Here is a 24,659-nt window from a genome sequence, read left to right as displayed (position 1 = left end):
TGAGAGTATTCTCCAAAGGGCTGTCTTTGCTCTGTAGCTCCCCATCAAGTTACCAAAGACTTTTTCAGGTTTGTAGCACTCTGAGGCTTTCTGTGCCCATTTCTGCTCTCTCCCTCCTCCCTTTCCTTAGTGTCAGATCTTTGTTGTTCCTGAAAGCTTTTCCTGCTCACTTCTGCTTCTTCCTCTTTTGTTTTTCACAGGCACTGCCCACGCCTTACCCCTCAACCCCAGTGGACCTCTTGCTCTCCTCACTTCATCTCAGCACCTCCTCCCAGAAGACCTGAACTGACACATCAGGGATCCATGACACATTAGAGGTAAAAACAGATATACTGAAAGATACATTTTCAGGTTTATTTGAAAAAGGCCTTTTTGGTTTTGTTTGTTATTTTGTTTTCTATTGATTTACAGTATTGTGTTAGTTTCAGGTGTACAGCAAATTGATTTGTGTATATATATATATTTAGATTATTTTCCATTATAGGTTATTATAAGATATTGAATATAGGTCCTTGTTGTTTATCTGTTATATATATAGTAGTGTGTACCTGTTAATCTCATACTCCTAATTTACACACACACCCCCACATTTCCCCTTTGGTAACTAAAAGTTTGTTTTCCATGTCTGTGAATCTGTGTCTGTTTTGTCAATAAATTCATTTGTATTATTTTTTAGATTCCACATATAAGTGATATCATATAATACTTGTCTTTCTCTGTCTGACTTACTTCACTTAGTACATATTCTCTGGTTCCATCCATGTTGCTGCAAATGGCATTATTTCATTCTTTTTTATGGCTGCATAATATTCTGTTGTATATTTGTACCACATCTTCTTTATCAGTCATCTGTTGATGGACATTTAGGTTACTTCCATGTCTTGGCTATTGTAAATAGTGCTGTAATGAACATTGAGGTGCATGTATCTTTTCGAATTAGAGTTTTCATCTTTTCTGGATATATGCCCAGAAGTGGGATTGCTGGATCATATGGTAGCTCTATTTTTAATTTTTATTTATTTATTTATTTATGGCTGTGTTGGGTCTTCGTTTCTGTGCGAGGGCTTTCTCTAGTTGCGGCGAGCGGGGGCCACTCCTCATCGCGGTGCACGGGCCTCTCACTATTGCGCCCTCTCTTGCCGCAGAGCACAGGCTCCAGACGCGCAGGCTCAGTAATTGTGGCTCACGGGTCCAGCCGCTCCACGGCATGTGGGATCTTCCCAGACCAGGGCTTGAAACCGTGTCCCCTGCATTGGCAGGCAGACTCTCAACCACTGCGCCACCAGGGAAGCCCCGATAGCTCTATTTTTAGTGAAAAGGGCCTTTGGTTACATTTCTTTTATCCTTTCTATTTTCTCTCATGGAGTTAAACACTTTTGAAACTGGTTAGGACTCAGAGAATGTAATTTCAACTTTTTGATTTTTGACAGATAAAGAATGAGAGAGATATGAAGTGAGTTGTCCAAGGTCATAACTGGACTAATTAATAATATGACATTTTAGACTCTGTTTCATTGAAGAGGTATCAAGACAGACGAAGTCTCTCTAACCCCTCAGACCAAGCCTCTTACACTTATAGTTTATTGTAACTCCTGCAGCTGTTCAAATGCACATCTCAGCTTGACCAATAATTGACAGTGTGGTCCTTCTTGTTGGTGTCTTTTATAGTCAGAAATAAGGGCCTTACATGGGGGAGAAGATAATTTGAGTCATGAGGCTATTTTTTCTAAGTTGCTTTCAGCCTGGATGTGACTTAAGTCACAGAGGTCTCTCAAACCCCACATTCCTGCACTGTTAGTGACCAGAAAGGAACATTAACATTTGAATGGGGGTTCAGAGGAGTTGTGGAAATTTGCGACATAGTAATTAGGAACGTAAATTTCTGTAGCAAGAGCAATATGAACACATGAGGGTAAGTGGGTACAGAGCAATGGCAAACAGAAAAGCTCAGGGTTCTCTGCCAAGACCACATCAGCACAGAGTCCTGAAAGCAACCAGACCGGCCTGTAGATGGTAGAAATAGATGAGGCAGATTAAGTCAGAGCCAGGGCCTAGACAGGGAGACTGTGTAACTACATCTGCCTTAGGAAGAGCCAGGTGTATGGGCCTGTGACTAGGGCAGTTACACAAGGCCCAATGCGTAGGATTTAACACAATGTGGTCATCATAAAATTCTTAATGATTTTGCTTTAAATTTGTATTTTGTAGTCAAAATCATCCCAGTGGGATGACGGAGCATGCACTGGGATCTTGGAGCCTCTACTCACACGTGGTCTTGCCTCCTGTCAGGTCCCTATGTCCCCACCTCCCCTGGATGGGTGTTCAGTAACCCACTCCCTTACTTCCACCTGGTGACTTCTGCTGCCCTCTGTTTCCTGTGGGGACTTAGGGATGGACGTGGAGAGGACACTTGTGAAGGTCTATACTTTCCCTGCTGATATCCTCACCCCCAAGAGAGCAGAATGTTGAAAGGAAATGGAAATCACCATGATAGGATGAGAGACTGTGGAACAGAAAAAGCTTTTTTTCCTTTCTTTTGAACAAGGAGTCCACATTTTTGTTTTGCACTGAGCCTGCAAATTATATATCCAACCCTTGCCTCAGGCTTTCAAAAACATCTTTCTTTGTAAGGGTTACAAATTAATAACAGCATCACCCTTTCCATATTGCTTTCTATACTGTATAGTATATAAAGTATATAGTATAATTATAAAGTATAACTATATATATAATGTAGTGATATTTATGGTATCACTATTTTTCCAAGTCTTATTTCTCAGTTCTGTAGATTCAGGAAATTGATTTTATTTTTCTCTGTAGGTAGAAACCTCTGGAAGACTGATCTATGTCTATTGAACTATAAGAGCCCTATAAATTAATCTGTTTTGAATTGCTAAGTGGTTGGAAATAGGGATATTGGGGTATCAGTGAATTTTCTTGTCAGAAGAGATATTTATTTGGGAAATCTGATGGCATAAAAAACTCAGAAAAAAATTATTTAGATGGAGGAGGAGCTTCAAGATGGTGGAAGAGTAAGACGTGGAGATCACCTTCCTCCCCACAAATACATCAGAAATACATCTACATGTGGAACAACTCCTACCGAACACCTACTGAACGCTGGCAGAGGACCTCAGACCTCCCAAAAGTCTCTTGGTGCTCCAGCCAGGCATCAGGGCTGTGCCTATGAGGTGGGAGAGCCAAGTTCAGGACATTGGTCCACCAGAGACCTCCCAGCTCCATGTAATATCAAATGGCAAAAATCTCCCAGAGATCTCCATCTCAATGCCAAGACCCAGCTTCACTCAATGACCAGAAAGCTACAGTGCTGGACACGCTATGCCAAACAACTAGCAAGACAGGAACACAACCCCACCCATTAGCAGAGAGACTGACTAAAATCATAATAAGGTCACAGATACCCCAAAACACACCACCAGATGTGGGCCTGCCCACCAGAAAGACAAGATCCAGCCTCATCCACAAGAACACAGGCACTAGTCCCCTCGACCAGGAAGCCTACACAACCAACTGAACCAACCTGAGCCACTGGGGGAAGACACTAAAAAAAACGGGAACTACGAACCTGCAACCTACGAAAAGGAGACCCCAAACACACTAAGTTAAGCAAAATGAGAAGACAAAGAAACACATAGCAGATGAAGGAGGAAGGTAAAAACCCACCAGACCTAACAAATGAAGAGGAAATAAGCAGTCTACCTGAAAAAGAATTCAGAATAATGATAGTAAAGATGATCCAAAATCTTGGAAATAGAATGGAGAAAATACAAGAAACGTTTCACAAGGACCTAGAAGAACTAAAGAGCAAACAAACAATCATGAACAACACAATAAATGAAATTAAAAATTCTCTGGACAGGATCAATAGCAGAATAACTGAGGCAGAAGAACGGTTAAGTGACCTGGAAGATAAAATAGTGGAAATAACTACTGCAGAGCAGAATAAAGAAAAATGAATGAAAAGAATTGGGGACAGTCTCAGAGACCTCTGGGACAATATTATATGCACCAACATTAGAATTATAGGGGTCCCAGAAGAAGAAGAGTAAAAGAAAGGGACTGAGAAAATATTTGAAGAGATTGTACTTGAAAACTTCCCTAATACGGGAAAGGAAATAGTTAATCAAGTCTAGGAAGCACAGAGAGTCCCATACAGGATAAATTCAAGGAGAAAAACGCCAAGACACATATTAATCAAACTATCAAAAATTAAATACAAAGAAAAAATATTAAAAGCAGCAAGGAAAAAACAACAAATAACATACAAGGGAATCCCCATAAGGTTAACAGCTGATCTTTCAGCAGAAACTCTGCAAGCCAGAAGGGAGTGGCAGGACACATTTAAAGTAAGGAAAGGGAAAAACCTACAACCAAGATTACTCTATCCAGCAAGGATCTCATTCAGATTTGATGGAGAAATTAAAACCTTTACAGACAAGCAAAAGCTAAGAGAATTCAGCACAACTAAAACCGCCTTTACAACAAATGCTAAAGGAACTTCTCTAGGCAGGAAACACAAGAGAAGGAAAAGACTACAATAATAAACCCAAAACAGTTAAGAAAATGGTAATAGGAACATATGTATCGATAATTACCTTAAATGTAAATGGATTAAATGCTCCCACCAAAAGACATAGACTGGCTGAATGGATACAAAAACAAGACCCGTATATATGCTGTCTACAAGAGGGCAACTTCAGACTGAGGGACACATACAGACTGAAAGTGAGGGGATGGAAAAAGATATTCCCTGAAAATGGAAATCAAAAGAAAGATGCAGTAGCAATTCTCACAGCAGACAAAATAGACTTTAAAACAAAGACTATTACAAGAGACAAAGAAGGACACTACATAATGATCAAGGGATCAATCCAAGCAGAAGATATAACAATTGTAAATATTTATACACCCAACACAGGAGCACCTCAATATATAAGGCAAAAACTAACAGCCATAAAAGGGGAAATCAACAGTAACACAATCATAGTAAGGGACTTTAACATCCCACTTTCACCAATGGACAGATCATCCAAAATGAAAATAAATAAGGAAACTCAAGTTTTAAATAATACATTAAACAAGATGGACTTAATTGATATTTATAGGACATTCCACCCAAAAACAACAGAATACAGTTTCTTCTCGTGTGCTCATGGAACATTCTCCAGGATAGATCATATCTTGGGTCACAGATCAAGCCTTGGTAAATTTAAGAAAATTGAAATTGTATCAAGTATCTTTTCTACCACTATGCTATGAAACTAGATATCAATTACAGGAAAAAATCTGTAAAATATACAAACACATGGAGAATAAACAATACACTACTTAATAACCAAGATATCACTGAAGAAGTCAAAGACAAAATAACAAAATACCTAGAAACAAATGGCAATGAAAACACGACGAGCCAAAACCTATGGGATACAGCAAAAACAGTTCTAAGAGGGAAGTTTATAGCAAAACAATCTTACCTTAAGAAACAAGAAACATCTCAAATAAACAACCTAACCTTACACCTAAAGCAATTAGAAAAGAAGAACAAAAAACTCCAAAGTTAGCAAAAGGAAAGAAATCATAAAGATCACATCAGAAATAAATGAAAAAGAAATGAAGGAAAGGATAGCAAAGATCAATAAAACTAAAAGCTGGTTCTTTGAGAAGATAAACATAATTGATAAACCATTAGCCAGACTCATCAAGGAAAAAAAAAGGAGAAGACTCAAATCAATAGAATTAGAAATGAAAAAGGGGAAGTAACAAATGACACTGCAGAAATACAAAGGATCATGAGAGATTACTACAAGCAACTATATGCCAATAAAATGGACAACCTGGAAGAAATGGACAGATTCTTAGAAATGCACAACCTTCCAAGACTGAACCAGGAAGAAATAGAAAATATGAACAGACCAATCACAAGGAATGAAATTGAAACTGTGATTAAAAATCTTCCAAGAAACAAAAGTCCAGGACCAGATGGCTTCACAGGCGAATTCTATCAAACATTTAGAGAAGAGCTAACACCTATCCTTCTCAAACTCTTCCAAAATATAGCAGAGGGAGGAACACTCCCAAACCCATTCTACGAGGCCACCATCACCCTGATACCAAAACCAGACAAAGATGTCACAGAAAAAGAAAACTACAGACCAATATCACTGATGAACATAGATGCAAAAATCCTCAACAAAATACTAGCAAACAGAATCCAACAGCACATTAAAAGGATCATACATCATGATCAAGTGGAGTTTATCCCAGGAATGCAAAGATTCTTCAATATATGCAAATCAATCAATATGATAAACCATATTAACAAATTGAAGGAGAAAAACCATATGATCATCTCAATAGATGCAGAGAAAGCTTTTGACAAAATTCAACACCCATTTATGATAAAAGCCCTCCAGAAAGTTGGCATAGAAGGAACTTACCTCAACATAATAGAGGCCATATACAACAAACCCACAGCTAACATCATCCTCAATGGTGAAAAACTGAAACCATTTCCAGTAAGATCAGGAACAAGACAAGGTTGCCCACTCTCACCACTGTTATTCAACATAGTTTTGGAAGTTTTAGCCACAGCAATCAGAGAAGAAGAAGAAATAAAAGGAATCCAAATCGGAAAAGAATTAAAACTGTCACTGTTTGCAGATGACATGATACTATACATAGAGAATCCTATAGATGCTACCAGAAAACTACTAGAGCTAATCAATGAATTTGGTAAAGTATCAGGATACAAAATTAATGCACAGAAATCTCTGGCATTCCTATACACTAATGATGAAAAATCTGAAAGTGAAATTAAGAAAACACTCCCATTTACCATTGCAACAAAAAGAATAAAATACCTAGGAATAAACCTACCTAGGGAGACAAAAGAGCTGTATGCAGAAAATTATAAGACACTGATGAAAGAAATTAAAGATGATACAAACAGATGGAGAGATATACCATGTTCTTGGATTGGAAGAATCAACATTGTGAAAATGACTCTACTACCCAAAGCAATCTGCAGATTCAATGCAATCTGTATCAAACCACCACTGGCATTTTTCACAGAACTAGAACAAAAAAATTTCACAATTTGTATGGAAACCCAAAAGACCCCGAATAGCCAAAGCAATATTGTGAAAGAAAAATGGAGTTGGAGGAATCAGGCCCCCAGACTTCATACTATACTGCAAAGCTACAGTAATCAAGACAGTACGGTACTGGCACAAAAACAGAAATATAGATCAATGGAACAGGATAGAGAGCCCAGAGGTAAACCCACACACATATGGTCACCTTATCTTTGATAAAGGAGGCAAGAATATACAAGGAGAAAAGACAGCCTCTTCCATAAGTGGTGCTGGGAAAACTGTACAGCTACATGTAAAAGAATGAAATTAGAACACTCCCTAACACCATACACAAAAATAAACTCAAAATGGATTAAAGACCTAAATGTAAGGCCAGACACTATCAAACTCTTAGAGGAAAACATAGGCAGAACACTCTATGACATAAATCACAGCAAGATCCTTTTTGACCCACCTTCTAGAGAAATGGAAATAAAAACAAAACTAAACAAATGGGGCCTAATGAAACTTAAAAGCTTTTGCACAGCAAAGGAAACCATTAACAAGACGAAAAGACAACCCACAGAATGGGAGAAAATATTTGCAAATGAAGCAACTGACAAAGGATTAATCTCCTAAATTTACAAGCAGCTCATGCAGCTCAATATCAAAAAAATAAAAAACCCAATCCAAAAATGGGCAGAAGACCTAAATAGACATTTCTCCAAAGAAGATGTACAGATTGCCAACAAACACATGAAAGAATGCTCAACATCATTAATCATTAGAGAAATGTAAATCAAAACTACAATGCGATATCATCTCACACCGGTCAGAATGGCCGTCATCAAAAAATCTACAAGCAATAAATGCTGGAGAGGATGTGTAGAAAAGGGAACCCTCATACACTGTTGGTGGGAATGTAAATTGATACAGCCACTATGGAGAACAGTATGGAGGTTCCTTAAAAAACTAAAAATAGAAGTACCATATGACCCAGTAATCCGACTACTGGGCATATACCCTGAGAAAACCATAATTCAAAAAGAGTCATTTACCACAATGTTCATTTCAGCTCTATTTACAATAGCCCGGACATGGAAGCAACCTAAGTGTCCCTCGACAGATGAATGGATAAAGAAGATGTGGCACATATATACAACGAAATATGACTCAGCCATAAAAAGAAATGAAATTGAGTTATTTGTAGTGAGGTGGATGGACCTAGAGTCCGTCATACAGAGTGAAGTAAGTCAGAAAGAGAAAAACAAATACCGTATGCTAACACATATATATGGAATCTAAAAAAAAAAAAAAGGGTCTTGAAGAACCTAGGGGCAAGATGGGAATAAAGACACAGACCTACTAGAGAATGGACTTGAGGACACAGAGAGGGGGAAGGGTAAGCTGGGACAAAGTGAGAGATTGGTAGTGTATATATGGGTATATAGTCACTATGAAATGTAAAATAGACAGCTAGTAGGAAGCAGTCTCTTAGCACAGGGAGATCAGCTCGGTGCTTTGTGACCAGCTAGAAGGGTGGGATAGGAAGGGTGGGAGGGAGGGAGATGCAAGAGGGAAGAGAAACGGAGATATATGTATATGTATAACTGATTCATTTTGTTACAAAGCAGAAAGTAACTCACCATTGTAAAGCAATTATAATCCAATAAAAATTTTTAAAAAATTATTTAGATGATCTTTGGAAACAGTGTTAATAGATTGGCATGCACCCAGCTTTACTATAGCAATATACCTACTGAGAAGGCTAGAGGCTCATACCTGCCAATCAGAGTGCCCTGTTCTATGGAATATGCTAGAGACACAACTGCACAGTATTTAATTTTTAATCCTTGTTTACCCAGATTTTACCCTTCTGAAGGCATTGGGCGTTGCAAACTTACAGTTTATCTTCTATCAGTTTATCATTACAGTTTATCTTCTATTAATTTATCCTCCCAATAGGATTTAAGTCTGTACAGCCTTATTCAGAGTAGCAACACATTTATATATAATCATTTAGATTGGATACCTCTCTAAAGAGTTGATCAAATGTGATGTTTATGGTAAGCTTAGATTTCAGAAGTTTATGTTATGCTTACTTTCTCCTCAAATTCTAGGTAATTTCAACTGACTTGTTATGATAAAATTTTAAAAATACCTACTACATTCAGTAGTTCTTAAAGAAGAAATTATTTTTACCATAACCCATAGTTTAAAATGTTTAAAATTTAAAGAGAATGCCTAATTAATTCTAGCCATTCTTGAATCCACCACCATAATTCAGAGCCCATTTTTTTCTTTGAGTGAAATCTTTAAGAATTACATTTGTCAAATATTTATGCTGTCAATATGTTTGTTTTGTTTCTACAATGAGATGATCAGCTTGAACAAATTGTACAAGTGTTATCAGAAGTAAGAACTCAGTATCAATTCCATCAAAATGAAAATAATTGTTTTCTGAAGATCTCTTTCAATATTCAAGTGGATGTTGCTTAGTAAGTCTACCCTGTAGGTTCTGCCAAATGTATTTTGGGAGTAACTCATCTGGAAATGCCATTAAGGTGGAGTCCTCCTCAAATTTAAATTGTTGTCAGCATTCATGTGATAGAGATTGAGAGTTACTAAAGTACACTCTTTTAAATTTTCCAGTTAACTTATGATGCAGAACTCTGAGGAATTAATTGTGTTTTTGTTCAGAGCCTTGGGAAGGGCTAAAGCTGCTTTTTCAGAGAAGGCTGGGTTCTCATCTCAACTGCTGTGCAGCTGGGCAAGAATACAGATAACTTATTCAATATATATATAAAATATAAATTATTCAATATTTATATAAACATAAATCTCATTAACTACACAGCCAGTAGCTAAGTTTTAAGGAAATCAGTTCATTTAAAAAAAACCCAAAATGTCTTCACTTTAGACATTTATAAAAACCTCAATTTTCAAAGATATGTTACTATGTTACATAAAGATATGTTATATGTTACTATATACTATGCTTTAGCAGGTCATCCGAGATAAACAATTGTTTTTCTAAAATTTTTAATCTCCCCTCTGCTTTAAGCCAAATCAGTAGAAATCTACACAATCCAGTGCTCCAAAAAGTGTCATTTCAGTGATTTTTTTTTTCATTTCATTGACTGATTCATTTATTCATTCCACTAACACTTGTTGATCTCCTACTAGGAGCTCTTTCAGGCATGAGTTGTAAACCTAACAAAGACTCTGAACTCATGCACCATCTTGAGTGATGTGGATACCCAGTACTGGATGACAAGAACTATAAAAGAATAAAGGAGAGATTATGTTTTTTATACTATATTTATTAATATTACCCTGAATGCCAACATGAGGTTTCTGGAGCAGAGAAGATTTATCACTACTTATTTATAGTAAATAATAATGTGTTGTTTTCCTTGTGCTACAGCATCCTCCCTCCAGGGCAAAGCAGTAAGAGCCAGATGTTACTCTACACATACTGGGTCTGAATTGTAGGTGAGTAAGCCCTCCTCTTCCCCCAAAAGAAAATGAATCTGGACATTGATATAGGAGAGAGGGGCAGCTGTTTTCCTTCCTCTTTTGAGAGAGTTTCCTTGGAAAAGTAATGGAGAGAATACTGAGTCCTCACTTTTTGAAATGTCTCCATGGTCCTGGGTCTCAACTCCCCTTGAAATGTAAACACATACCTCTGGGAAGTAAATCTCTCTGGAGTTCTTATTATTTATTCCATCATAAATTACCTTCTAATGGTTGCATTTTAGCTCAAGTTCGAAATTTCAGTAAAATTTTCTCAGAAAGCCCTACTGTGCAGAAACAAAAATATTTTCTCAACAGCCCCACAAGAAGGCTATGGGATAGAGTGTTTGATGAGTTCCTTTAGATTGAGTTGTCAGCTGTGACCTCTCTGAGGAAGTGATCTGAGCTGAGATCTAAAAGGCAAGAAGGAGTCGGCTGTGTGAACATCTGTGGAAATGAAACATCTGGCATAAAGATCGTAAGGTGAGAATGAGCTTGGAATGTTTCAGTAGCCAAAAGAAAGCCACTGTGGTTGGAATATAATGAAGAGAATGAACAGAGGTATATTCAGAGCAGTAGAGAGTAGCCAGATCATACTAGGCTTCATAGAATGTGTAAAGGATTTGGATTTAATTATAAATATAATAGGAAGCTATGGGAGGGTTTTTGAGCAAGGGGGATGCAGGGAAAACCATGAGGAAGATACTACAATAGTCTAAGTGAAAACAAGAAGAGTTTTGGATTATTTGTTAGTAGTAGATATAGAGAGGTGGGAATTGTACTTATTCAGTCATTTCTTTATTATTTCCCCATTTATCAAATGTATTGGGTGCCTACTATGTGCTATGTAGACATGTACAAAATTCCAGGGACATCACTGATTGAAAGATTGACATGATTTCTGTCTTCCTGAAATTTATGATGCAGTGAGAGGCAGAAAATACTGTGTTTGGGATTGTAGGAGATGTCACGGAAACAAGGAGGAGCACCTAAACCAGAGTGGGGCAAGGACACATAAAGGAAGTCTGAGTGTTAAGGTTGTATTCAGCTGTGTCACAGAAAGTCAGTTGACGTGCTTATTTTATTCTTTTATTTTGCTTTATTTATCTTATTTTTCATGTAACGTTGAGTCTGGAGGCAGACAGTAATCCAGGGTTGTTATGGTGACATGACAGCATAACAACAACCTTAGTGTTGTTGTTATGCTGTCATCCTTAGTGCAAGGCCTTTCTCCTCATATTTACAAAAAATGCTATTACCCTTCTAGATATCACTTTTCAATCTAGGAAGAAAGACAGGGAAAAGATAAAGGGCAAAAGATACATTGACTAGGTTTGCTCAGTCTATTAGGAAGACAACGCTCTGAAAAGCCCAACCCTTAACTGTCACGTATACCTCTTTGTCCAGAAGTAGTCACATGCCCATCTACAGATTCACGGGAGCGTGGAAAGCTAAGTATTTTTAAATAGAAACATTACCCACTAAATTAATTTGTATTCATTTAGAAAGGAAGATTAAATGAATTGATATTCGAGGGCAATTAAAAATGTCAGGCACAGGGATGATTTCTATGACTTGAAAGAAAGAAAAATTCTCAGAAGACCATTGAGACACTTACAGAAAAGAAAAAATTCCTGTCACTTAACCTTTTCTTTTCAATGCTAATTTTTTTAAAGAGCCATGATAAGAAGCAGTATAAAAAAGAATGTCTGTGTTCTTCATTTTCTGTGAAGTTGCTATTGAAGATAGTGTTCATATTTTAGTTAATGCTCCTTTATAGACTCTTGAACTAAATCCCTCTTTCACTGTTTGACTCTTGTCCTTTACCTTTTTTTATAATAACATGATTATAAAGCAGATATTATTTATATCCACATCTCTTACTTATAATATACCTTAAATCAATTTAAAAATAGGTAGATTTAAGGTATATTATAAGTAAGAGATGTGGATATAAATAATATCTGCTTTATAATCATGTTACTATAAAAAAAGGTAAAGGACAAGAGTCAAACAGCGAAAGAGAGATTTAGTTCAAGAGTCTATAAAGGAGCATTAACTAAAATAGGTAGAAAATAGAACTACCATACGACCCAGCAATCCCACTACTGGGCATATACCCTGAGAAAACCATAGGTCAAAAAGAGTCATGTACCAAAATGTTCATTGCAGCTTTATTTACAATAGCCAGGACATGGAAGCAACCTAAATGTCCATCGACAGATGAATGGATAAAGAAGATGTGGCACATATATACAATGGAATATTACTCAGCCATAAAAAGAAATGAAATGGAGGTATTTGTAATGAGGTGGATGGAGTTAGAGTCTGTCATACAGAGTGAAGTTAGTCAGAAAGAGAAAAACAAATACAGTATGCTAACACATATATACGGAATCTAAGGAAAAAAAAAAAAAAAAAAAGGCCATGAAGAACCTAGTGGCAAGATGGGAATAAAGACACAGACCTACCAGAGAATGGACTTGAGGATATGGGGAGGGGGTGGGGTGAGATGTGACAGGGTAAGAGAGTGTCATGGACATATATACACTACCAAATGTAAAATAGATAGCTAGTGGGAAGCAGCCGCATAGCACAGGGAGATCAGCTCAGTGCTTTGTGACCACCTAGAGGGGTGGGATGGGGAGGGTGGGAGGGAGGGAGATGCAAGAGGGAAGAGAAATGGGAACATATTGTATATGTATAACTGATTCACTTTGTTATAAAGCAGAAGCTAACACACCATTGTAAGGCAATTATACTTCAATAAAAATGTTTAAAAAAAAAATGAAAAAAAAAAAATAAAAAATAAAAATAGGTAGAAACCACTTACTTCAGCCATGACTGAAAAAAAAAATAAACAAATGTAATAATATAGTGAGCTTGGGAAAAATGCATTTGATCCTTAAGAGATTTTCTTAACTAAATATCTAGTACAAGGGACTTTGGGGTCAGTCTCCAGTAAACAGAATACATGGCTTTTGACAAAAACAGGCCCACATATATCACTGGCCAGAATATTACCCTTGTAATATAGAAATTATACAAAATAAAATTAATTTAAAAACATTGTAAATTATCAAAGGTATTAATTTGATCCCTTAATTTCAGACTATATGGAATATTTGTTTCCTGACCCTTCTGAATCTTTATAGCTTGCATTTCTTAAAACTGAAGGAAGGCATACCTCCTTGACAAGGAGGAAAATTACTTAGGATGAATATCAGTAAATAACCCTTGCCCATGGAATTTCCATGTATTGCTGAAGTAGTGATTATAAACTGACTCTGCCAAAGTTGTTTATTCCAACAATGCCACTTCTTGATTTCAAGGTGAGAGCTCAACTGTGGGTCCAGATAGACAAATAAACAAAATTAATTTTCACAAATAACCTTGCATGATCATGTGATTCAAATGTGGATATTTGGTGGTCTCATGCCTCAGAGAACACAAGAGATGTTGGACAATGCTTAGGACAAAAATCACTACCAAGATGGCACTAGGCAAGGTTTATACAAGCCTAACACCATTGATTGGACATTGCACAAATTATTCTTGGGAACTCATTATATCTGTATAAAACTCATTTTCCAGATTACTGATTATATTCTTAAAGGCAATCATTTTAGTGTTTCATTTCATGTTTGATAATTTGGAGAGTTCCCCATTTACTGTGCATTTTGTTTCCTTTTTCATCTTGATTGTACATTGATTTGATTGAACATTAGTATGTGGAACCATTCCCGCAATCTGGCTTTTGGCATTTATAGACTGGACATTTATCATTGCCTTACCACTGTGAAGACATTTTAATTTTTTTTTAAATTAATTTAATTAATTAATTTATTTGGCTGTGTTTGGTCTTCGTTTCTGTGCGAGCGCTTTCTCTAGTTGCGGCGAGCAGGGACCATTCTTCATCGCGGTGCGCGGGCCTCTCACTGTCGCGGCCTCTCTTGTTGCGGAGCACAGGCTCCAGATGCGCAGGCTCAGTAGTTGTGGCTCACGGGCCCAGTTGCTCCGTGGCATGTGGGATCTTCCCAGACCAGGGCTCGAACCCGTGTGCCCTGCATTGGCAGGCAGATTCTCAACCACTGCGCCACCAGGGAAGCCCGACATTTTAATTTTTATATTAAGATAATGAATAGATATATGCTTAGAGAGGAGTTGAGAATCAGTATTGGGCAAATACAGGCATTTCTTTACTTTTGTCTTTATGTTACCACACAGATTATTATTAAAATTACAGTAATTTTCATCTCACATTCTTCAGTTAAACCTGAAACTCAGAATATTACAGAAGAATTATTTTCAAAAAATAAAGAGATGATCAAAAATGTATGTGCCTTTAATGCAATAGATTGCTAAGTACTCCAATATTTCATCTGCACACACACAAAATATTACCTCACTCACTCAGTTTCTAAAGCCTGTTAGGCTACTGATGGTACAAATGGAGTGAACTTTCAGCAACCTAACACTGGGCTTCAGAAATGGTGAAATCAGGAAGCCACTTAGAGCTTAATCCCCTCTCTATTAAGAACTCTTTTGGAGAAACATAAGAGTTGCGGTTTGGCACCTACAAGTGCATATGAAACCTGCTGAGTGGAAATTGGCCCAGGTACCTAAGTCCTGAATGGATTCCTTGTTCATGAAAGGCTTGCTACACATGCTTATGTTCCAAAAGAGGGTGGGGGGGGGGGAGTGTGGGAAGAGTGGTCAGATGGGAATACCAATAGATTTCTGTGACATTTCAAAATGTAATAACGTTCACCTTCCAAAATATTTATTTGGCAAAAAGAAAATTATTTGACCTAATCATTGTTTATATAAAGGTTAACACATGTTTTAGGAAATAATTTTTAAAGGACACCAGATCCTAAGAAAGAACTGTGTTTGTGAACACTCTTTCAGTGTCCTTAATATATCCATCTATTTTCTTGTGGGAAAGGAATACACTGGGTTCAGATAACACAAGGTGGTTGCAAAAGTTTGTTTTACATAGACTATTTAACTATAGGATGAAAAAATGGGAGTTGGAGGCAAATTGGATTCTACTTCTCCAAAGCTGAGTGAATAGAAAAGGAAGCCTTTGCCCAGCAGAATTAGCAGATGGTCTAAATCTCCTTGGGGCACATGGGCTCAATTTAATACTGATTTAAGATTTCTCATTCAAAGGGTTTAGTCTCTCCTGAGAATTTAATAAGCTAGGTAAGAATAAACTGTGTCATTCAATTTGAGCATTATAATTTGTCTAGTATGATTCAAAAGAGTTATTAAGGTAGCTTTTTATGTTTGGGAAAAACAATAGCAACACGGTGTCCAGCAGTCACATTAGCTATGGCTGGTGTAGACCACTTCCTTAGAAAGTCAGATCTTAGATTCATCTGACTTCAAAAACTAGCCTTTATGAAGCAAGCATGATTCTATCCTCTGTATTTGAGATAAACCTGAGCAGACAGTAAATACATGAGAGCCCATAGGCAAACCTCCAAAAGAATCATTCAGCCAAGAATAATGAGTTGACTATAATAAGATAAAGTTTATTGTGAATAAATATAAATTCCTTCATTTCAAGTGCAGACAAATAAAAACTTTTGAGAAAAAAATCTGTAAATTTATAAGATAGGGGAGATGGAATTTAGCAGCAACATGTATAAAATTAGCCTACTGTATTAGGGCTCTCCAAAGAAACAGAACCAATGGTATAATATATTCTCTCTCTCTCTCTCCCCCCCCCTCTCTAAATATATATATTTTATATATATATTTACTGTTGGCTGTATGGAGAGGGGTAAGAAGGTAAAACATTTAAAAGGTTTCTTTAAAATGATGATGGAGAAAAATTGATTAATATTTTTCCATTTATGAAGCTTAGGGAGTGAATACTTTTCCATATACATTGTATTTTCATACATAATTGATATGTTTCTATAGGTCAAAACCATAGATTAGAAAAACTAGAAAATATTAATATTGTTCTTTATTTCTTATCCTCTGTTTTGTTAGGATAAAGCCACAAAATACCTTCCTGAATGTGTCAAAAAAGTAACTATGATGTTATGACTTTGAAATGATTATAATAAAACTAACATCAAGATGGTACCTTTGGGCGTACCATTTTTCCCCTTCACGATGTGGTACTTTTTATATGATAAAAACATATACGTGAAACTGGGATGGTGGGCCTCATGGACATTCAGTATTATGTATAAATGGACATAGGAAATTCACTCTGTGACTCAGGAAAATGCCACTACTAGCAAATTGAGCAGTACTGTCTAAAAGAACAAGATTTTAACAGGAAACTGTCTCATTTTTTTCTAGTAAGAAAATACCATTGACTATTCCGACTTCTAGACAAGGTGGCAAACTAGTAGCTCAAAGATTTAATCCAGTCCAAATATGTGCAAATGATTTAAAAACATGAGACAGCACATAAAATGTGGGTAGTTTCAAATAAAAACCATGATCTACTCTTTCCTTGAAAAATTGGAATGTCTGGCAATGTTGAGTAATGTATTCCTGCATGGCAAAAGTCTCCTGAAAGAGTGTAGCCATTGCTTCGTGCCCTGGAATTGGACACAGTTCCAGCTTCTCACCCAATGTGCCCATGTGCCCCTTCACCAGGTAGTTTGCATCACTCATTTACATTACCTTCCAGCCTTTGTAGTCCTTGAAGTTTGTTTACTGTCTTAGAAAAGAGGTGATGGTCAATTTAACTAAAGAGTTCAGAACAAACTCCCACCATCCTCGAATGTGTGTTGAAACTATTGCAGTAGCCTATGTTTCTAGCTTAGAAATTACTTAGAATCCTTGGTTTTAAAAAGAATGGGCCCATCTTATTATGACAATAGTGATATGATTAGAACAATCTTTCCTACCATTATCTAGTTTGTGGCTTTCAACATAGATTTGCTGGAAATACAAACCACAGTTTCAGTGCTTTTATTGTATATAAGGAGAATCTCTAAAAATACCTGAAAAAACAAACAGAGGTTTAAGTATCATGAGACATATGAGCAACAATATACCAGTATTTCCACTGATGGTCTTAAAGTAATAAATTCAACATTCCTCTAATAACATTTTCCCCTTTTGTGGTACAATAATACCTTCAATACAATAAAATTTTAGTGTAGCCTATAGCTGCTTGCTAACTTATCAACCAACAATTTATGCTGATCAAGAAGTAAGGCTAATTTATTTGGTTTTTAGACTCTTGAGATTAGAAATATTTGGTTAAATTAATTGTTGAGTTGGGAAATCGATTGCACTTATGCGTAAAGCTTGTTTGGGTCCTCTTTCAAGTATGGCTGAATCTGTATTTATAATTTGTCTACAATGCTGCATGGCCTGAAATCCCATTAGGACACAGAGCCAATTTCTTTGTATAAAAGAATACATGGGCTACAACTGGTTTTGTTAGTGCCTGAAAAAACTATAACACTCCTACAATGTAGCTCTGCAGTAAGAAACCTGTTAGGGTACATCTATGAGATGCCTACATGCCAATTGAAAATGAAAAGTAAAGTAAATTTGTGGGGGAGAATCTCTGATGTCAAAAACTATTTTCTGGGGACTTTCCTGGTGGGCCAGCGGTAAAGAATCCACCTTACAATGCAGGGGAAGCGGCTTTGATCCCTGGTCAGGGAGCTAAAATCCCACATGCCACGGGACAACTAAGCCCATGCGCCACAACTGCTGAGCTCACGCGCCTCAACTAGAGAGTCCCTGTGCTGCAAACTACAGAGCCCACATGCTCTGGAGCCCGCGTGCCACAACTAGAGAGAAGCCCGCACGCTGCAGTGAGGAGCCCACGTGCCTCAACGAAGATCCTGAATGCTGCAACTAAGACCCAATGCAGCCAAAAATAAATAAATAAAATAAATAAATAATAAATAAATCTTAAAAAAAAATTAGTTTCTGGCTGCTGGATTAATTGATTATATCAATCAAAGTTTAAAAATCAACATATATATATATATTTATGAGATCCTTTGTATATTGAGCTCAGGTCCATCTTAAAAAGAACTCTGAAAATGAGACTAAACATTTGGGTGATACAAACTTTATCAAGCACAGAGGTTTAGAGCTACAAAATTCTTATATTTATTTTATAATACCGTTCTTTATTGTGAAGCTAAAACATTGCTTTAATAGAAAATTATGCTAAAACTAGTCTTATTTGCCTTTTCCCTTAACTTTGAAAAAAACTTATTTATATCCCCACTTTCAAATACATTTTCTGTAATTTGTCACTGTTTTTCTTCATTCATTCATTTATTCAAAATATATTATCGAGTGCCTCTTATGGGCCAGGTTTTCTCCTGAGTACTAGGGAAGCATTAGGGAACAAGAAGAACCTACAGTGGGGATTACATTCAGGTATGTGTCTGGAGGAAGAAGACTTATAAATAAGTTAAGTTATGTAGTATGGTAGAAAATAAGTGCTATAAAACTGGATAAGATGGAATCATTCAGGATGCAGTTGTACATAATGAAGTGAAGAGGGCAAAGACTGAGCCCTGGAAGCAGTTCCATCACTGAGAGATAACTTTGTGAGACCACAGTGGAAATCAACCTTTATCCCTTCCCCAATACACAGGTGCTGGCGAATGTCAATTTCATCATTCTAGGTTTGACTCTAATAATAAAAAGACAAAAATCTCACCTTCATGTCCCACACCAGAAAGATACTTTTATTAAATGACAGAAAGAACATAACTCTCCTGTAAGCAAGGTCCTAAAATACCGACTTATTAACTATGCTCTATTATTGCTCCATGTGACAAGGAGGGCTTTTTACTTTCATTTTCTAGCTGGAGGAATTCAGTCATTGAGGTTTTAGTTATATGATTTTTAAAGGAAGTTGGGAGTGAGCCACCTAGTTTGAGAAAACAGAAGTCAGGGTGCCTTCCTAGTCTAAATTCAGTCTTTATTAGGTACTAAAGGGCACTGGTCACTTCTTCTGTTTATGAAACATCCTTTCCTGGACAGGATGACTGTCGGATTTCCACTTCTGATGCTATCAGATACTGATGAATATTTTATGTGGCTAAATTATTCTCTGATACAAGCATATGTTGCATATACAACTAATCAATATTCAACCAAGTCACACAGCCTATAAGACAAGAAATCCCCTTAATAAAGGGCTCAGAGTTTTCAAATAGCTGGTACAATTTTCCCTTGGAAGTTTGTGGAATGTATGACATCGCTGTTCACTACATTTTTAAAGCAAAGTAGTAACTAATACTGTCAGCTACTTTATCTCAACTATTTTATGTTTTCCTTGCGAAAGCCTCTAATGGAATTTCTCTCTTTTTAGCTAACCAACTTGTAGGGTATGTGTGTAATGGTATTCAATATTTATGAAATGTTCATTTTCTCATAGGATAGAAGCTGCTGATTTTTTGATGTAAATGACAGAATTTATTAACTGCTACTTGAACCTGTTGCATTTTTATTTAACTTTTAAAATGGTAGAAAACATGGCAGAGATGCGTTCAAAGTAAAACCTGAAACATCGCTTGAAGACATCTCACTCAAAAGCTTCATTATAGAGTAAAACAGCCTCTGGAGAATGATGCTGCAATTCTGTCAGCATAATTAGGAAGGCCTAAAAAGAGGTTTCCTAGAATTTTTATTATGTTTTTAATCAAGAAACTACAAAGAATTTTATATTGATGGTATTCAAAAAGTTGGTAGATTCATGTATCTCATATTTACTCAGGAGTAGAATGGTGTTTTAACTATGCTTGTTTATGGAGCTGACACTTCCCTGAAAAAGTGAACCTGAATTTGTCTGGTGTAGAAAGCACTAATCTCTCTTTCAATACTAAACAGGAGATAGAAGGCAATGTGAATAGCCTCTGTCTATTATTTTTTAGTAGTTATAGTAGCTTTAAATTCACTTACCATTTAGGGAAAGAGTTTGGTTCAGGGGATTTACTAGAAATCTTAAAAGGCTGAACTCTTGGATTTTAATCTCAGTTCACAGTAGCCATAGGCAACTTGCCTCTATCACAGAAGCAATTGAGAACTTAAATGTTGTTAAAGTACCCTGAGCCAATTGAATAAAATGAAATTTTATAAAGGTATCAGCTAGTGGTATTACTGATAAAATAAGGTCCTTTTTCAGGATAGCAATTATTATTAAACAGCCAATGGAGTAACATAAATCTATACAATGGGCTCCAAGCTTCCCCACAGTCATCCCTAAGCACAGTAGTGCATGAAGTGCATGAATCAAAGCTTTACTATGGTCAAGGTATCTCAAAAAGCTTTCCCTGTGGCACCCAAATCCCAGCTTCCCACTTTTCTTCTCAATGAGAAATGATAATAGCTTTTGGGGTAGAATGCTTAGATGACATCCAAACCCATTCCAAGGCTCCGAAGCCTGGTGGAAGTCTCTAAACAAAAGCAGAGATTGTGAAGCAGGTTCAGTGTCTAGCTCATTCTTCACAATTGGGTCCTGTTAGGTTTTTCGCATTGATGGCTTCTTAGTCATTATTATCCCAATCAAACTAGTTTTCACGATGATATTCCATATCTCATTTTCATCGCTACATGAAATGTAGTATTGAAAGGACCAGGCATCTTTCATGAAGCACAACAGGACATTGATAACCATGCAGATTAACTCCCAATCCAATCTCAGGCCTTGTTTCTTACTTTATGATATTTTTCTAGACCAGCAGGCTGACGATGGCTCGTTTCACACATACCACTCAAGACTTCTGTACAGTGTAAAATAGAAGATCAAAAGCAGGTAGGAAAAAAAAAAAAAGAGTAAGGGAATGAAATGAAAATTGAAAGAGATGTAGTTGGAAGGAAACAAAAGTCTGTAAAAGATGAGCTCAAGTTTCATGTTGGTGATGATTAATCTTGCAAAAACTTCTGGGACCTGTGGAAACATTTGCTTGTCTAAAATCCAGGCTTTTTTTTTTAGACTTCTCATAATGAGCAACTCACCTCCCATTTGAAGGATCAAATCTTTTCTGAAAAAGTGTGGTAAGGCCAACACTCAGTCATACGCGGCAGAGCCGGGCACATGGAGGACAGCTGACTCCACAGAACCAGGGACTTGGGTAAGTGCCCAGCACTGAAGCCACCTAATGTGACTACAAATGCTCCCTTTTTAGTAAGCATGGAAAATTCATTTTAATTTAATAACGTGTTGATGACATAAGGCAGCCTCCAGTAAAACTTTTCTGGTGGTACGGTTCCAGTGATGGGTAATGGTTGGGCTGGGAATTAAATGTAGCAAAAGAAAGTGAAAAACATCTTCCCACATTTGGAAACAGAAAGGTGGAAACAAAATTTTATTTTGTGAACTGTAGTCCCATCTGAAATATTTTGATTAGATTTGGAGAAAGAACTGACTCTTTGGGCAGTTTCTTCAGTTCTAAGCATAGAGCTTGAGGTCAAATGTTGTACAGGTTTGCCACACCATTGTATTCCAGACTCCAGTCCCATCCACGGTCTGCCACCAGTCAGCTTCAGCCCACAAATATTCCATTAATGGAAGCAAACAGGCAATTTATATTTGAGATTTCTTATCAGGGTTCTACCATACCAGAAAAGCTGGCTGAATACGGCATCATCTCTAATTACAGAGATTGTATGATAATTGAAGATAATTATAATCTATTTTTCTTTTAAATGAAAATTATTTTAAAGATGAGCCTAGTAGTGTTAGAATTGACATGGAATCTCACACAGCTTAGGAGAAGTCATCCATGACTTAGAGGAAACATGATTTCCATTTCTTGGGTGATCTCTAAGGCTCCTTCTTTCCAAGATTGCCTTTGGTAAAACCAGTTGTTTGTGGTGTTAAGAAAGAGACCTCACTTCTTAGGTTCATGTGTTGGAGATAATAATCTTTTTGGTTCTCAGGAGTGTGACATTATTTATTTGGCTTCTTATAATTTGTTTTAGGGGCCAAAGAAAAACAATTCTAAACTGTCAGTTTAAATAAATTTGGTAGTAACAACAAAGGAGTTGAATTCAGTTAAAAACTTAATATTTCTTTTAATATATAATAGAAAATATCTCTTTATTATTTTATTTTTCAGTCACTAGCTTTCTTCTGAGGCACATATCAGAACTACTATTTGAACCATTGCTCCTACTTATTTTTAAATGTCCCTAAATGAATTTTGATTTTTCTTCACTGATTGTTATAATGCTTAGCAAAATATAAAAACCTAGAAATATGCTCTATGTCCATTCATTTAGAGATTTTCAGAAATATCCTCAAAATAAAATATAGTTATTGTTATCAATAGTCACATAATATAGTATCGCGATCATGCAAAATATTAAATTCTACATTCCCTTCAAGACTTTTAAAGCTTTTTTCTCCCCTTTAAAAGAAGGCATATAGTAATGTGCAGAGGCAATAAAAAGTTGACTTTTTCTGCTAGGAAATCTTATTTTAAAGGTAACTTTTGAACCATGAGCAGATGCTCAGAGTATTATCTATTTAGTTAAGGCATCAAACAGAATTACTGACAATTCATGTTTTTGTAGCTTTTTCAAAAGCTTGAATAGTGTTAAGTTCACTAGTAGAGAATGATAATCTTTTGTATCATTTAAACACCTATTAGCAATGTTTGCTTGCAAGGAATTCAATTTTTTGGTTAATTTACCAAATTTGTGGGCTTTTTTTTTTTCCCTGTATTTAAGATGGAATGTAAACTGGGTCAAGACTATAAATTAAACTTGATCTGGTTTGCTGTGTTTTGTCTTCATTACAAAATGGTGTAGCTCGGAGCCAGGAATAACAGCTTTATTAAGATATGATAAAGTAGACATTAGGCTGAGCTTACAGATTCAGAGTCATTGATGATTGTTATTAAATGTCTAATTTGATTTCAACTGGGGAATTATAAGAATTCCAAATTCTCAAGACTTCAATGGTGAGGTAAAGAAAGGAACACCTCCAAAAGTAAATGATCAATTCAACTAGTTCAATAGTACTTTTCCAAATATTTTAAGAATATCATAGTAAGTATTTTGTTGCTAATAACCAACAGCCTTTACCAAGGTTTATAGAAAAATATATTATTGAGAAAATGATATTGGCTGAAAGAAATCCCCTCAGAAATGGACTGTGTCCTATTCACCAGGTTTACATGTTGTGTGTGTGATAGTAATATACTAATTGTTTAAAGCAGGGTCTGCAAACTTCTATGTAAAGGGCAGATAGTAAATATTTCAGTCTTTTTAGGTCTCTGTAATGACTATTTATATTTGCCACTGTAGCTCAAATGTGGCCTTAGAAAAATACGTGCACAAGTGAGTGTGGCTATGTTTCAATAACATTTCATTTGTAGACACTGGAATTTTTTTGGTTTATTTTTTGTTTTTTGTTTTTTGTTTTTGCTTTTGGTTTTGGTTTTCTTTGGCCACGCCTCACAGTGGCTTGCAAGATCTTAGTTCCCTGACCAGGGATTGAACATGTGTACCCTGCAGTGGAAACAGAGAGTCCTAACCACTGGACCACCAGGGAATTCCTGACACTGGAATTTTTGAATTTTATATAATTTTGGCTTTTCATGAAATGTTATTCTTCTTTTGACTTTTTGCCACCATTTAAAAAATGTGAAAACTGCTTTTGCTCATGATCTATACAAAAATAGGTGATCGGTAGAATTCAGCCTGTAGGCCATAGTTTAGTGAGTCCTGGTTTAAAGTATTAGTTTTCTAGAACTCGCAGTGGGTTATACGTACTAGTATCTCAAAAAATATAAAAACCAGAATCATATACTTGGATATTTATGGATTTTTTAAAAGTGACCAAAAATCATTTAGAATATAGAGAGCCAAACTTTGAAGAAGAAGAAAAAAAAATTTGCTAAACCTCAAGAACAATGACGTTAAAGATAGATTAATATGACGTTTTGTTATTTCTATTGCTGTGAGCGTGAAAACTTCAGATGCTGAATACACAAGATATTTTTAGTTTGGTTAAAAGGAACTGAGACCAAATGAAAACGTCAGTGGCTTTATTTGCAAAGTTAAGATTCTCTATAAAATAAGGTT

At 36.3% G+C, this 24,659-nt stretch overlaps 1 protein-coding gene across 5 annotated transcripts in view; it reads left to right on the top strand.

Moving 5' to 3' along the window:
- The window catches only part of ZPLD1 (zona pellucida like domain containing 1), a 356,592-nt gene that overhangs the window by 265,017 nt on the left and 66,916 nt on the right, over positions 1 to 24,659 (top strand). For 3 of the 5 annotated variants that reach the window (XR_014263090.1, XR_014263091.1, XR_014263092.1), the window contains 2 exons: positions 201 to 11,093; positions 21,303 to 21,700. The gene's annotated coding sequence lies outside the window, so the exon portion shown is untranslated. The remainder of the gene's footprint in view (positions 1 to 200; positions 11,094 to 21,302; positions 21,701 to 24,659) is intronic. The other 2 variants (XM_082460475.1, XM_082460473.1) reach the window with 2 other exon arrangements.

The sequence above is a fragment of the Balaenoptera physalus genome (genome assembly GCF_965194825.1).
Source record: "Balaenoptera physalus genome assembly, chromosome: 4".
Taxonomy (NCBI): domain Eukaryota; kingdom Metazoa; phylum Chordata; class Mammalia; order Artiodactyla; family Balaenopteridae; genus Balaenoptera; species Balaenoptera physalus.
Note: the sequence above shows the minus strand (reverse complement) of the source record. Positions and strands in the feature narration are given on the sequence as shown.